This window comes from Pan paniscus, chromosome 3 (assembly GCF_029289425.2).
Source record: "Pan paniscus chromosome 3, NHGRI_mPanPan1-v2.0_pri, whole genome shotgun sequence".
Classification (NCBI taxonomy): Eukaryota; Metazoa; Chordata; class Mammalia; order Primates; family Hominidae; genus Pan; species Pan paniscus.
In genome coordinates, this window is record NC_073252.2 from 112818723 (window position 1) to 112831517 (window position 12795).

Below are 12795 nucleotides of genomic sequence, written 5' to 3' on the forward strand. Positions count from 1 at the left end.
GAATTGGTGTGGGAGTTTTGAGGAGAAATAGATATAAAGTAGTTATTCAGAATGTGGATTAGTGAATGAATTAGGGAAATACGGTATTTTAGCTGGAGAGTATTGGAGACCCACTTGATGAAAGACACAATTAATTTAAGGTCATTGTGTTCTGCATAACCACTGTCATTGTCACATTCTGACCTGTAAGTGAAGACTTAGAGTGGGCTGAGAGATAGTGTTTTCAGTTTTACTGAGTGAGGTATCACAAAGCAACAGAGCGGGGTTATTATAATGTTTGGCCATAGAATCTAAGCTGATGAATTGTGTGAATAAGATGAAGCCCTAAGGAAAGTGAGGGACAGTAAAAATGTGATAATATCAAAGTATTGTTTTTCTGGGGTTAAAGGAGTTTTGAGTTAGGATGTCTATTAGTTTCCTATTGCTTGTGTAGCAAGTTACTACAAATGTAATAATAGTTTATAAAAATACAAATTTATTATTTTACAATCGTGGATGTCAGAACTCCAAAATGCATCCCAATGGGCTAAAATCAAGGTGATGATAAAGTTGAGTTTCTTTCTGAAAGCTCTAGGGAAAACATATATTTTTGTACTTTTTCCGGTTTCTAGTGGTTTCCCGCATTCCCTGTTCATGGCCCCCTTTCATCTTCAAAGCCAGCAATGTCTGTTCATATCTTTCCCTGGTTCTTACTCTTCTGCCTTCCTCATTTAGGTCTCTTGTGATTACACAATGAGCCCATCTGGATATTCCAGGATAATCTTCATATTTTAAGATTTGCTAATTAGTAAACTTAATTCTGTCTAATATTTAAATTTCCCTTTGTCATGTAACAGCGGGAATTAGGACATTGACATCTTTGCAGGTCATTATTCTGCCAAACACAAGATATTGAAAGTAGTAAGCAGGAATTATGGGAGGAGATGAGAGAAAATATATACATGTATATATGTATACAGAGAAAATGTATATAGAAAGAAGTTGTTGAATAGGAAGCTTGAAATTGAAATTGTTATTTTGTAGTGGGTCTAGAGATTGATTATGGGAATGAACAAATTCCAAAGGAAGAGAGTAGTCTAAAGAACTGATAGACCTCAGTTTTGAAATTATCATTTTGAAAGGATAATTATAAAGCCCATACCATTACATTAAAAATCAACATTAAGGATGTAGAACCAGAAATACCATTTGACCCCACAATCCTATTACTGGGTATACACCCAGAGGATTATAAATCATTCTACTATAAAGACACATGCACACATATGTTTATTGCAGCACTGTTCACAATAGCAAAGACTTGGAACCAACCCAGATGCCCATCAGTGATAGGCTGGATAAAGAAAATGTGGCACATATACACCATGGAATACCATGCAGCCATAAAAAAGAATGAGTTCATGTCCTTTGCAGGGACATGGATGAAGCTGGAAACCATCATTCTCAGCAAACTAACACAGGAACAGAAAACCAAACACTGCATGTTCTCACTTATAAGTGGGAGTTGAACAATGAGAACACATGGACACAGGGAGGGGAACATCACGCATTGGGGCCTATTGGGGGATGGGAGTCTAGGGGACGGAGAGCATTAGGAAAAATACCTGACGTAGATGACAGGTTGATGGGTGCAGCAAACCACCATGGCACATTTATACCTATGTAACAAACCTGCATATTCTACACATGTACCCCAAGACCTAATGCATAATAAAAGAAATCAACATAAGAGGGTTTTGGGGATCCAAGAGATAAAATACTTAATCAGTGAGGAGTCATGACCCACTGTGGCAGATTTTATTATTGTTTAGTAAATACTAGGCTTGGCCATGTCACTTTCTTTGGCCAAGGGAATGTAGCGATAAGTGAAAATGTGCCAGTTCTGAACAGAGGCTTTAAAGGCTATTACAGCATGTAGCCATTCCTCTTGAGCTCCTACTGACCTCTGTTGTTAGAACTGCATGCTGGGATGGTGGCTGCTCATTCAGCCTGGGATTTGGAATGTGAAGACATGTGAAGCAGATCTGAAACTAATCTATAACCTGGTTCTAAGCCCAAGTGAGTTTAACTCATTTCCGTCCAGCTAAAGCCAATCCACAGACCAGTAGGTGGAACATAAATGATTGTTTTTGTAAACTGTTAAGTTTTGAGATTGTTTGTCATGCAGCATTATGCAGCAAAAGCTGCTTAATACATCAGGTAACAGCAGATGACAGTAATAAGCAGGGCTAGTAGTGAACTACTCTGAAGATATGGAATTTAAAGCTTTTTGTTTTTTCTTTCAGGGAAGAGGGAGGGAAATGATCTGGGATTCACTGTGAGAAACAAGGACACTTTATTTACTGGTCCAAGAACTGTGAGCGGAAAATCAGAATTTACTTTAGGAGTTTCAAGGAAAATGAGGTTCACAGAAGGTATCTGCATTTTTATTAAAGCAAGAAGGTGAAGGGACAATTTGGAGACATTGAAGATATTAGAGAATTTGCTAAGGATCTTCCTTAAATTTCATAGCACAGTAGTAAAATTTCCACTTTGACTTCTTTCTTATTTTAAGATCTTTTTTTTCAGCTCCATAAACATGCTTCTGCTCTTCATTGTCCTTTTTCCTAAGCAAGAGACTAGAGACATTCTTAATTCTTCCCTCCCCATTGCCTCTCACATTCAATAGATGCCCAGGCTTTGTCTATTATGCTTTCAAGTTATGTCCCAAATGGGTTGCTGTTTTTTTCTGTCCTCACACTGCTGGCCTAGTACATACTCTCTTCTTTACTTGCATGAGATTCTGAAACAATTTTCTAAAAGGCTTTTATGTTTCTAGTATCACCTCCAATTAATCTGCTTATCTATTGAAAAAAACATGGATTCTGGAGTCAGATATTTCTCAGTTGGCATATCAGCTTTGAGACTTATTGTAGACAAAAGATAAAGCTTTATGAACTTTCCTCACTTGTAGAAATGGGACACAATAAAATTATCTAATTTATAAGGTTGCTGCTGGAGTTAAATGAAATCAAACCTAGGTAATTTTTGGCAGTAAATAATGTCCAATTAATGTTAGCTTCCTTCTTTCTTTTACATTTCTAGAGCTGTAGTTTAATAATGAAAATTTGATTGTGTCACTCTATTGTGAACAAAAGAGATCTCAAAAAAATTCTCAGTTACTATAGAATGGAAAGCAAATTCTCTACCATGGCATAAAAGACCTTCAATGGCTTGACTTATTTTTTATTTAATCACCTTCCACTCTTAGGCACAGCTGATGGGTCTGAATTATAGTAGTAACTCCATTGGTGCAAAACCCAGAAGGCTCAACTTCTAAGTAGTACAGCATCCTGGAAATGAGCTAATGCAGACATTGCCATTTGCTTACTACAAATCCATTTTCTTTTTTGTTGTGGCAGAAACTTGCCAACTGTAAACAATATCTGTGTTATCTTTCTCCATATACCCATTTAGACTGTATGATCTAATCCTCTGTATTAAGTGGGGCTATGTTTCTGAGTGTAGGTAGCAGAACATACATAGATGTGATATGTGCCATTTCCATGCCTAGTCCTTAAAGCCCGACTTACTTCTCCACACTCCCTTTCTTTCCTGGCAGCCAGATGTGAACAATACAATATCTGCAGGCCAGATGTGAACTATACAATGGAGGACTCTGAGCCTCTGAGGGATGATAGAGCCATGAGATCACAGGCATTTGGATCCCTAAATGATTACATGAAGCAGCTCCCCCACCCTCAATTTCCATTGTACTGTGATGTAAACAAGAATGATGTCTTGTGTGTGTATGTGATAATCCGTTGATATTTTATTGTTGAGTCTAATAACTTTTAGCCTGCCACATTAACACAGATATTGAGGGGTGTTGCTGCTGCAATAAAACCTAAAGAATGTGTCATTGGCTGAGTGGTTGGGCAATGAGCTACAAAGAAGCAGATATAAAAGGCTGACAGTTGAGATCCATCCTTTACTATGGCAAAATATCTGGTAAAAATAAAATATGATAACTAGAAAGGCAGATCACAAGCATACACATATAATTATGAAGAGAGGTTGAAAAACAGAACATTATTCATGAGTATAGGTTGCTATTGGATGAGTTTCGAAAGGCATTACAAGAAAAAGATGACAAGAAATAAGTGGTTTATTTGTAGCAAAAAAGGAACAGGAGGAATTTAGAGGCTTTTTCAAGGTGGGAAAGCCAATTGATTCTGAACTCCAAAATAAGAGACATAAAAGATGAGATTAAGAAAATGGCTTTGAGCGCTGAAGACTCAGTGAGACTTTTCAGTTGAAGTGATTTACTCAGCCACATTTTAGAAAGTCAAATTAAAGTTACCTTTCCGTGAAGGTCTATCCAGCTGCCATCATGATACCCTATCAAATTGAGAGAAGAGGTTTGAGGATGAGCAAGCAGAGATAAAACTAGGTCTAGAAAAATACTTTAAGTATGGTTACTGTCATATGAAAGTGACTTGAAGCAACTAAATCAGAAGCCCACTAAAATTTTGAGGGACTTCTGTTGCCAATGAGACAATGTAAAAGAAAAAAAAAACCTTTGAATGTTCAAGCTATAAAACACATTTCAGTTCCTCAAGCTTTCTCCAGAAGTAAATGAGCTGTAAAAGCTGAGCATCCCCAAAGGATGGCAACATCCCCAGTGGAGAATAATGGGAAATGAAGGGTTACTCCCAGAAAACAGAGTCAAGGCCTAATTTGGAAACTCTACCAAGTGTCAGGAAAATAACCTTCATTCACCAAGCTGGCCCAACAGGATTTCATAGACACTACAGCCAAATGACTACTTCCATTCTGCCATTCTTCAAATGGGCATGGTTATCATAGTTATTCTGCTCCACTCTGTGTATACATATAACATACATATACTTTTTGGTGAAAAAGGGGATCAAATAAACATGACTTATAGTTCATATAGAACTACCAGACATGGCATTTGTGCTTGAGGACTGCATATCTCCTAAAGGTACTAGACTCTGAGCTAGGGGCAGAGACTAGATGAGGCATTGGCTGTCTCTTTTATGGAAGTGGCAAGCATGTTCCATGTGTGGAGAATAAAAGTCAAAGACTGGCTTGTACACAAATACCTATTTTAATTTGCAAACAGCTAGATGTTACTTTCCAGCCTCTTTTTTTTTTTTAAATAGAGCTTTATTAATTAGAAAGACAATAGTACATCATTTAGCCCATGATAAAGGTATTCATTAAAAAGTGGAGATATTTTTATTCCCAGATAATCATCACATAGAGTCTCTCTTTAGTCTCTCATTCTGCTTCATTCTCTTTGTGTCACTTTAGTATGCGTATCTCCTGGGTACTCTGTACATTTTTTTCTTCTCTGTATACATCTGTGCCATGGCTTCTGGTGTCATTTCTTCTACTACACTCTTCACTGGGACTTGGCTGTGGCTGTTTTCTTATCTCTCATTGTTTATAGCTACAGAACTGCTTTGGCTTCCCCAGATCCTATCTTCTCTGCCATGGCTTCTGCAGCTTCCCTCCTTTCTTTCAGAGACTCTTTTCTCTGGGCTATGATTATGGCTTCTGGACTTTTTGTCAGAATCGGAATGGCTCCATTTGCCATTCTCCCTAGAACTCTTGTGTTTTAAGAACTCAGGCCTTTCCTTGGCTTTTTTCCAGTTTAGGGTAACTTTTAGAAAGTTCTTTATAAAGTTTTCTCTTTTTAGGCTTGTCCTTCTCTTCAGAATCACTGTTGTTATGCCCTGAGCTCTTGCATTTCTTTCTTTTCTTCTTTTCAATATATTTTTTCCTTTAATGTCACTCTCACTCTACTGCTTTCTGAAGTTTCAGTAGGGGAAGAGGAGGAGGAGGAAGAAGAGGATTTGTTTTTATGTTTTTTGTGTGTACTTCAGATCTTCTGAAACTTTTTCTTTTTTTCTATCTCTTTTTCTTTGTTTCTCCTCCAGTTTATCTAATTTCCTGAGAAGTTTCTGTTTTTGTTTGGTTGTTAATAAGTTTAAAAATTCAACTTCTGGATCTTCTTCAGTGTCACTTACAGCAAACTCCTGTGATGGATCATTTGTGGTCAAGTTTCTCCGCAGTACATTACATTGCAGGGCAAATCCACTGTTTCTCATTTCCTCTATTGGCTCTGAGGGGTGCATTGATGGCCCTGAGCCATCACTGGGAACTGAACTTGCATTGATTCCAGAAAGACCCAACAAAGGGTATTCTTGATCTCTGTTGACATGACCCCATTTGTGACATTTAATGCCCCTCACATTTCAAACCTGAACACCAAAGGGTTGATCTCTGATGTTCATGTCATCTTTGGCATATTTTTCTTGTAGGGCTCCTTTCTGCCATTCAAATTTGTATTCAGTCTCTCCTCTATTTCTTCTTTCTCTTTGTCTACTTTTTAAACTTCTGGTGGGGCTTCATACATGAAATTAAGACCATTCTTTACAGATTCATATCCCATAACCAAGCTATTATCATACGATTCTTGTTCTTAAAGATACTGTTGCATTAATTCTTCTTATTTCTTCTTACCATATAATATTTTCTATTCCTCCCTCCATATTTTTTTGATATTAGATTTAGAGGTGGGATGAAAGTCCTTCTTGCACATGAAGTTGGTGAAGGATTTCCCCATCTTGGAGCTGGAGCTGGGGAAAGCAGAGACTACTGGAATCATATGACTAAGTTCTGTTCACAGGATGTGATTAGAGGGTTTGTCTACAACTTTCAGGCCTCGTCCCTCAAATAATTCTGTCTCCCTTTGTCTTCTGGCCACTGTAGAGGATCATGCAGAAGCTTTGAGGTCCTAGGATATTGCTGAAGCATCATATGGAAAAAAAGCTGATCCTTAAATGACTGCAAACAACAAAGCCTCTTTGACAACTTTCACTGTAGTGACATAAGCAAGAAGGAAATATTACTGTTAAAAATTATGAAGAGTTTTTTTTTCATAGTAGTTAAGCTATGTTATAGTTCCCAGCCTCCCCTAGAAGTTTACTTTTAGACTGTATTTTTAGTTTGACACTTATTCAATATATATTCCATTCCTACAAAAACATTTCAGTAACTTTGGTCACAAGAGACTGTATCTCAGTACAACTTACTATGTTCATTTGGAAACCGTGTATTGTCTACTCTGTGTGAGTAATCATGGCCATATGACTGAGTTCTAGCTGGTGGAATATAAATGGGTGTTTAGTGTGCCATTTCTGGGCTAGCAGATATGACCCTTTAAGATATCTTGCCCCTTCTGTTGGGCAGATGTGGAAAGCAACCATACCTGAAGACACAAAAAAACCCACGAAGAAAGGAGCCTAATTCCAAATCATTGCATGGAAAAAAGCCACCATTTTATGTAAGCGAGAAGTGAATTTCTGTTTTTACTTATATGCATATCTACTTTTTAAATTTTTAAATTTTTAATTTTTAAATTTATTTTTATTTATCGATTGATTGATTTTTGGAGGCAGGGTCTGGCTCTGCCACCCAGGCTGGAGTGAAGTGGCATGATTTTGGCTCACTGCAACCTCTGCCTCCCAGGCTCAAGCCATCCTTCCATCTCAGCCTCCCAAGTAGCTGGAACTATAGGCATGTACCACCGCATTTGGCTAATTTTGTAGAGATGGGGTTTCCCTTTGTTGCCTAAGCTGGTCTTGAACTCCTGAGCTCTAGCAATTCTCCTGCCTCAGCCTCCCAAAGTGTTGTAATTACAGGCGTGAGCCACTGCGCCTGGCCGCATTTCTAAACCTTCTTGTAACAGCACTCAGCATTTACCCTAAATAATAAATGGGCCATATTCCTTTACATCTCTATTGCTTCCATATAGTCAGTTTGGAGCACCCTTTTCTGACTTCTTCTCCTGAAAACTCCTATTTAACCTTCAAAAATTCATCTCAAATGTTAACTACTCACTGAGCTTTTCTCTATTCCTAGGCAGTTATTTATTCCCTTTCCCAGAATAACTAAAAATTTCATGTATCCCTATTATTGTATTTCTATTATTCAGTTATGATTGATTTGCACAATCATAATTGAATAATAGAAGATTTGCACAATCTTCCCTTCTTGACAGTTAAATCATAGAGAGTAGGAATTTACTTTGTATTTCCCTGTATCTTACATGCCTCACACAGAGTAGACAATACATGGTATCCAAATGAGCAAAATAAATTGTATTGAAATAATACTCTCATGTGATCAAAGTTACTGAAATATTTCATAAGAAGCATATATATATATATATTGAATAAGTGTTGAACAAAAATACAGTCTAAAAGTAAACCTTATTAAAACAGATTCAGCTTTAGAACAAATAGAACTCATTATCTGTCTGTTTCAGTATATGGAAATTCTAATAATGTCATGACCCTGATGGAAGAAGATAGAAAATGCTATAATAGAGATTTTTCTTCCCACTCACCTCAGGTTAGGAAGGGATTTTAATTATTTCTACACCAATCCATTAATTATTCACAAACTCGATGATCTGAGTGCTATCTCCATTCTGTCAGAGTAGAGTTTCAGGCTTCCCTAGGCTTTTGCTGGGTGTAGGTTGTTAAAATGCAGTCAATTTAGTCTTTTGTAGAAGTTTCTTGACACTTTTCTCGAGGTCTTCTATGACTGCATAGAAATCTTTGTTTCCACAGATGAATTCCAAATGTGAGAGAAAATAATTTGGAAAAATGTAATTATGTTTTATTCCAGATCCAATATCAACAACGGAACACAACTTACACAAAAAGCTTAATTTCCACTGGGTTGGTTCATGTATGACTCACTTGTATGATTTTTAAGAATCTTCTACTTTAAAATCTATCATAATAGTTAACAAAATTGAAAATCAAGAATATGAATCAGATGTATTGCAGTAACCGAATTCTCAACAGGTTTTATTTTTATTATACCACACTGTGTAGATGCAGTGACAGAAACATAGATTTAAAGTAAATAGCTCATTTTCTTTGTATTAAAAATGCCTTAAAGATAATATTGTTATCAGATTAATTCTGTTTACACATCTGAATCTATTTCTGGATAATATGATCAGAATTAATTACAAAAAGACAACCAGAGTGGACCACAATGCTATGAGTTTATCACTTCAGGCCTCTATATGTTCCTGTTTTCATTTTTTTTAGTACATACTTTCTTAATACATGGGACAGAACTCTTATTAAGTGTTCTATTTTAGATTACCTTTAAATTACAGCTGTCATTTTTTTCTGTATTTGTGGAGATCAATAAACTAATAGATACCTGACAATAGACCTAGTTGTCTCTATCTTTTGCACCTATGATTAAATTCTTATAAGCTATAACTTCCAAATTTTACATGATTATTTGAAATGTCAGCACTTTAAGCAAACATAAACTTAAATCTGAGAGATTAGCTCAGCTAAGCCATATACTTACTACAATAAAGCCATAAAACACACACCTGGAATTACAGTTTCCCAGCATCTACTATTGCCTATTGCCAGCAGTTGAATATGTAGAGAATATCAGCAGCCCTGAGGTGAAAAAGAGTATAATGTTTGGTATCAAATCCATCTGATGCTAGTACATGAGAAGCCTTTACTTTTCCCCCCAAACACACCTTTTTAAAAAGATAAAAAATGATTAGAAAAAACAAATCAGCCTCAGTTGCTTTATGTTTGTTCCTACTCTAAATATTACTACTCTGGGGAAGCTATACCATAACACACAAATGTAAAAATATAAGGCTAGCCATGGTAGAGTCATAAGGTTACTATTATTATTTGAAATGTTAAAGTGGCTTTAAAAACTGATAAAACAGAAATCACAGTAATACTCAACAGTCAACATAAAGCATACTATTTCTGGCTCTAAAGGGTCAATGCACTAACGCTGCTGGATGTTGAGTAGCATCCTCTATGTTTCGTATCAGGGAAAATAGAAAAAAGTTAGATCATTTTTCTACTTCTAAGTGGAATAGCAAAGAATCATTATAAAGTCTCTGATACAAAGTAGTACTTCAGATAGGTGAAGGTTGGTATTAAATTTCACAGCCTGATTTTCACATTCTTGTTTAAGCCTTAATTACTTGTTGTACTCAAGTTTTCAAACTATTTTAATTCATGATCTTTTCTATTACAGCACTTCCAGACTTCCCCTCAAATCTTGCCTTGTTAATCTGATTTAGAAACTAAAAACTACAAACTTAACAATTATTAAACTCAACTCTTTAAAACCATCTTGCCCCAAAAGGATCTGACCTGCAACTGATCCACATTCTCTTGGTCAGTAATACCACCCTTTGCTCAGGAACCCAAGCCATACCTAAATCACCCTTCTCTTCTTATTCCTCTCCGTTTACTTCAGCCAGTAAGTCCTAAAGCCTTGTCTGTCTCCTAAAAATCTCTTTTATAAGTTTCTTTCATCTTGTTCTATCAGTGGTTTTATTCAGGATCTTGTTATCTTTTTTCTAGAACTAGCATCCTAACTAGGCTTACTGTATTTAGTATCTCTCTAATTTTACCCCTTTTCTTCCCCCAAACTTGTGTTTCTGAAAATAATTTGATCTTTTCACTATTCTGTTTGAAAAGCTCCATTAAATCCTTATTATATACAGGATAGTATAAAAATTTCTGAATTTGGCTCATGAGATCTTTTATAAGGAAGCCCCATGTTGCTTTTCTTATACTTCCTTGTCTTAGTCTCTTTAGGCTGCTATAAAATTACCATAGACTAGCTAGCTTATACACAACAGAAAATTATTTCTCACAGTGCTAGACTGAGAAGTCCAAGATCAAGTCTCCAACATACTGAGTGTCTAGTGGGGGCTCACTTCCTTTTTCATAGAAGGCCATCTTCTCACTATAACTTCACATGGAGGAAGGGGCAAGAGATTTCTCTAGGGTCTCTTTTATAAGGTCCCAAATCTCATTTATGAGGTCTCCATCCTCATGACCAAATCACCTTCCAAAGTCCCATATGAAAATACCACCACACTGGGGACGATATTTCAACATATGAAATTTGGAGGGACACAAACCTCTTTTCTATAGCATGCACCCTTTCATTATCTTATAATCCAGCCATACTGGATGACCAGTATTCCCAGAAATTACCAAGTTTATCCATACATTTGATAATCTTCTTGGAATAAGAGACTACAGAGGAAGTATAGCTCAGTGTTGAGGACCACAAGTTTTGGAATGAATTCAAATGGAGGCCTTGAGTCTCTGCTTTGCAATTTACTAGTATTGAGACCTGGTCAAGTTACCTAAAATAATCAAGATCCAAGTTCCAGTTTCTCATCTATAAAATGAAGATTATATCACTCTTTTCAGGATTGATATGAAGATTATCTATCTATCTATCTATCTATCTATGAGATTATCTATATATAAATATGATATTCACACAATAACTGGAAAATACTAAATAATATATGGTACTTATTTAACTGTGGCTATGACTGTTATTACTACTATTACTATTTCTACTACTGCTGTAGTTCCTTTTGTGTTTAGTTGCTACATGTTCTGAAATTCTCAGCAACAAATACTTGTTTTTCTGAAAGTGTACTTGGTTATTAGAAACAACTGAAAATGATTTAGGCTACTTTATTTTTAAATGGGTGATAAAATTTTATAATATTATTTTGATCTAAAATGAGATTTAATTATGAAAAAATATCCTGATAAGCCAGGTTGGATGATTAACTTTGAAAACAACTTCAACAGATCATTTTAAAAGTATTTAGAGAAACATCAACATTTTGATGTAGTTGTATGGTTAGGATGAATATTAATTATCCAAACACTTTTTGGAATGAAAGAGGAATTAATAATTACTATGCAGAGACAATAAGAATAAATGAGAGTAGTTGCTGGAAAAGCTCCCTCTGCCCCCCAAGTTAGTTCAATTTATTTTTATCTTGAGTGAGATTGAAAAAGTTGGGTTGCAAAACGTTGAATGTAGAGAGGTCTAACATTAAAATAAACATTGAAGTCAGTTGCTGTCCTTTAGATAAAGCTAAACTTACCTTTGCTAGATATTATGATATATGTGACAAATGTAACCAGAATATTAAAACCATAATTATCAATTATTTATTCGTAGATAATTTAATTTTAATGAGGTAGAGGAGTAGTTTGGATATTTTTAAAGTGTGGTCACGACAAAGCTGGTCATAGGTAAGTTATAACACACCCAGCTGCCCAAAAGTCCTTTGGGCTTTTGAGACAATAAAGAAATTTCAGGGTTACCTTTAATATTTGTGTGAAGATAAGAAGACACACGTCAAGTTAAAGGAGTTACTGAGTGTTCTTTGGAGGAAATGAGATGATGAGTATTAAAAAAACTAAATAAGCATAGTGTTAAAAGGTTGTCATCACTATTGGGGAGAATTTAAAACAGAATCCTCTTTTCTCTTTGACATCTAGTTTCGTATGTATTTTACAACTTTTTACAAGAAAGGTGACATAAATTTTTTTTTCTCTGTTTGCTTAGCTGGCATTCAGTAGTCTGCACATCAACAGGAAAGAAAAAATGCAAGGAAAGTCGTTTATCTGCTAAAGAAACACATTCCTGATAGTATTCACCTGCTAAAAATCTCACATGCATTTTAATAAGGTGGGGGTAGTAAATCTCCTATGTTTTTATCACCAGCTTTATTGCATACTCATTAGGTGTGCACTATGTGTAGAATACTCCACTAAGCACTAGATTTCAAAAGTTTGCAGAGCTTTTTCACAGAAGATATTGGGCAGTAACTTTAGATGTTATGAAATGTGACTATGCTTACCCAGCCATAGAGAACAGCTT

The 12795-nt window shown here is 35.8% G+C and overlaps 1 pseudogene; it reads right to left on the minus strand.

Annotated features, from left to right (window-relative positions):
* Nucleotides 1–4989: 4989 nt before the first annotated feature.
* Nucleotides 4990–7126, minus strand: LOC100986196 (corepressor interacting with RBPJ 1-like; annotated as a pseudogene).
* Between the last annotated feature and the right edge of the window lie 5669 nt (nucleotides 7127–12795).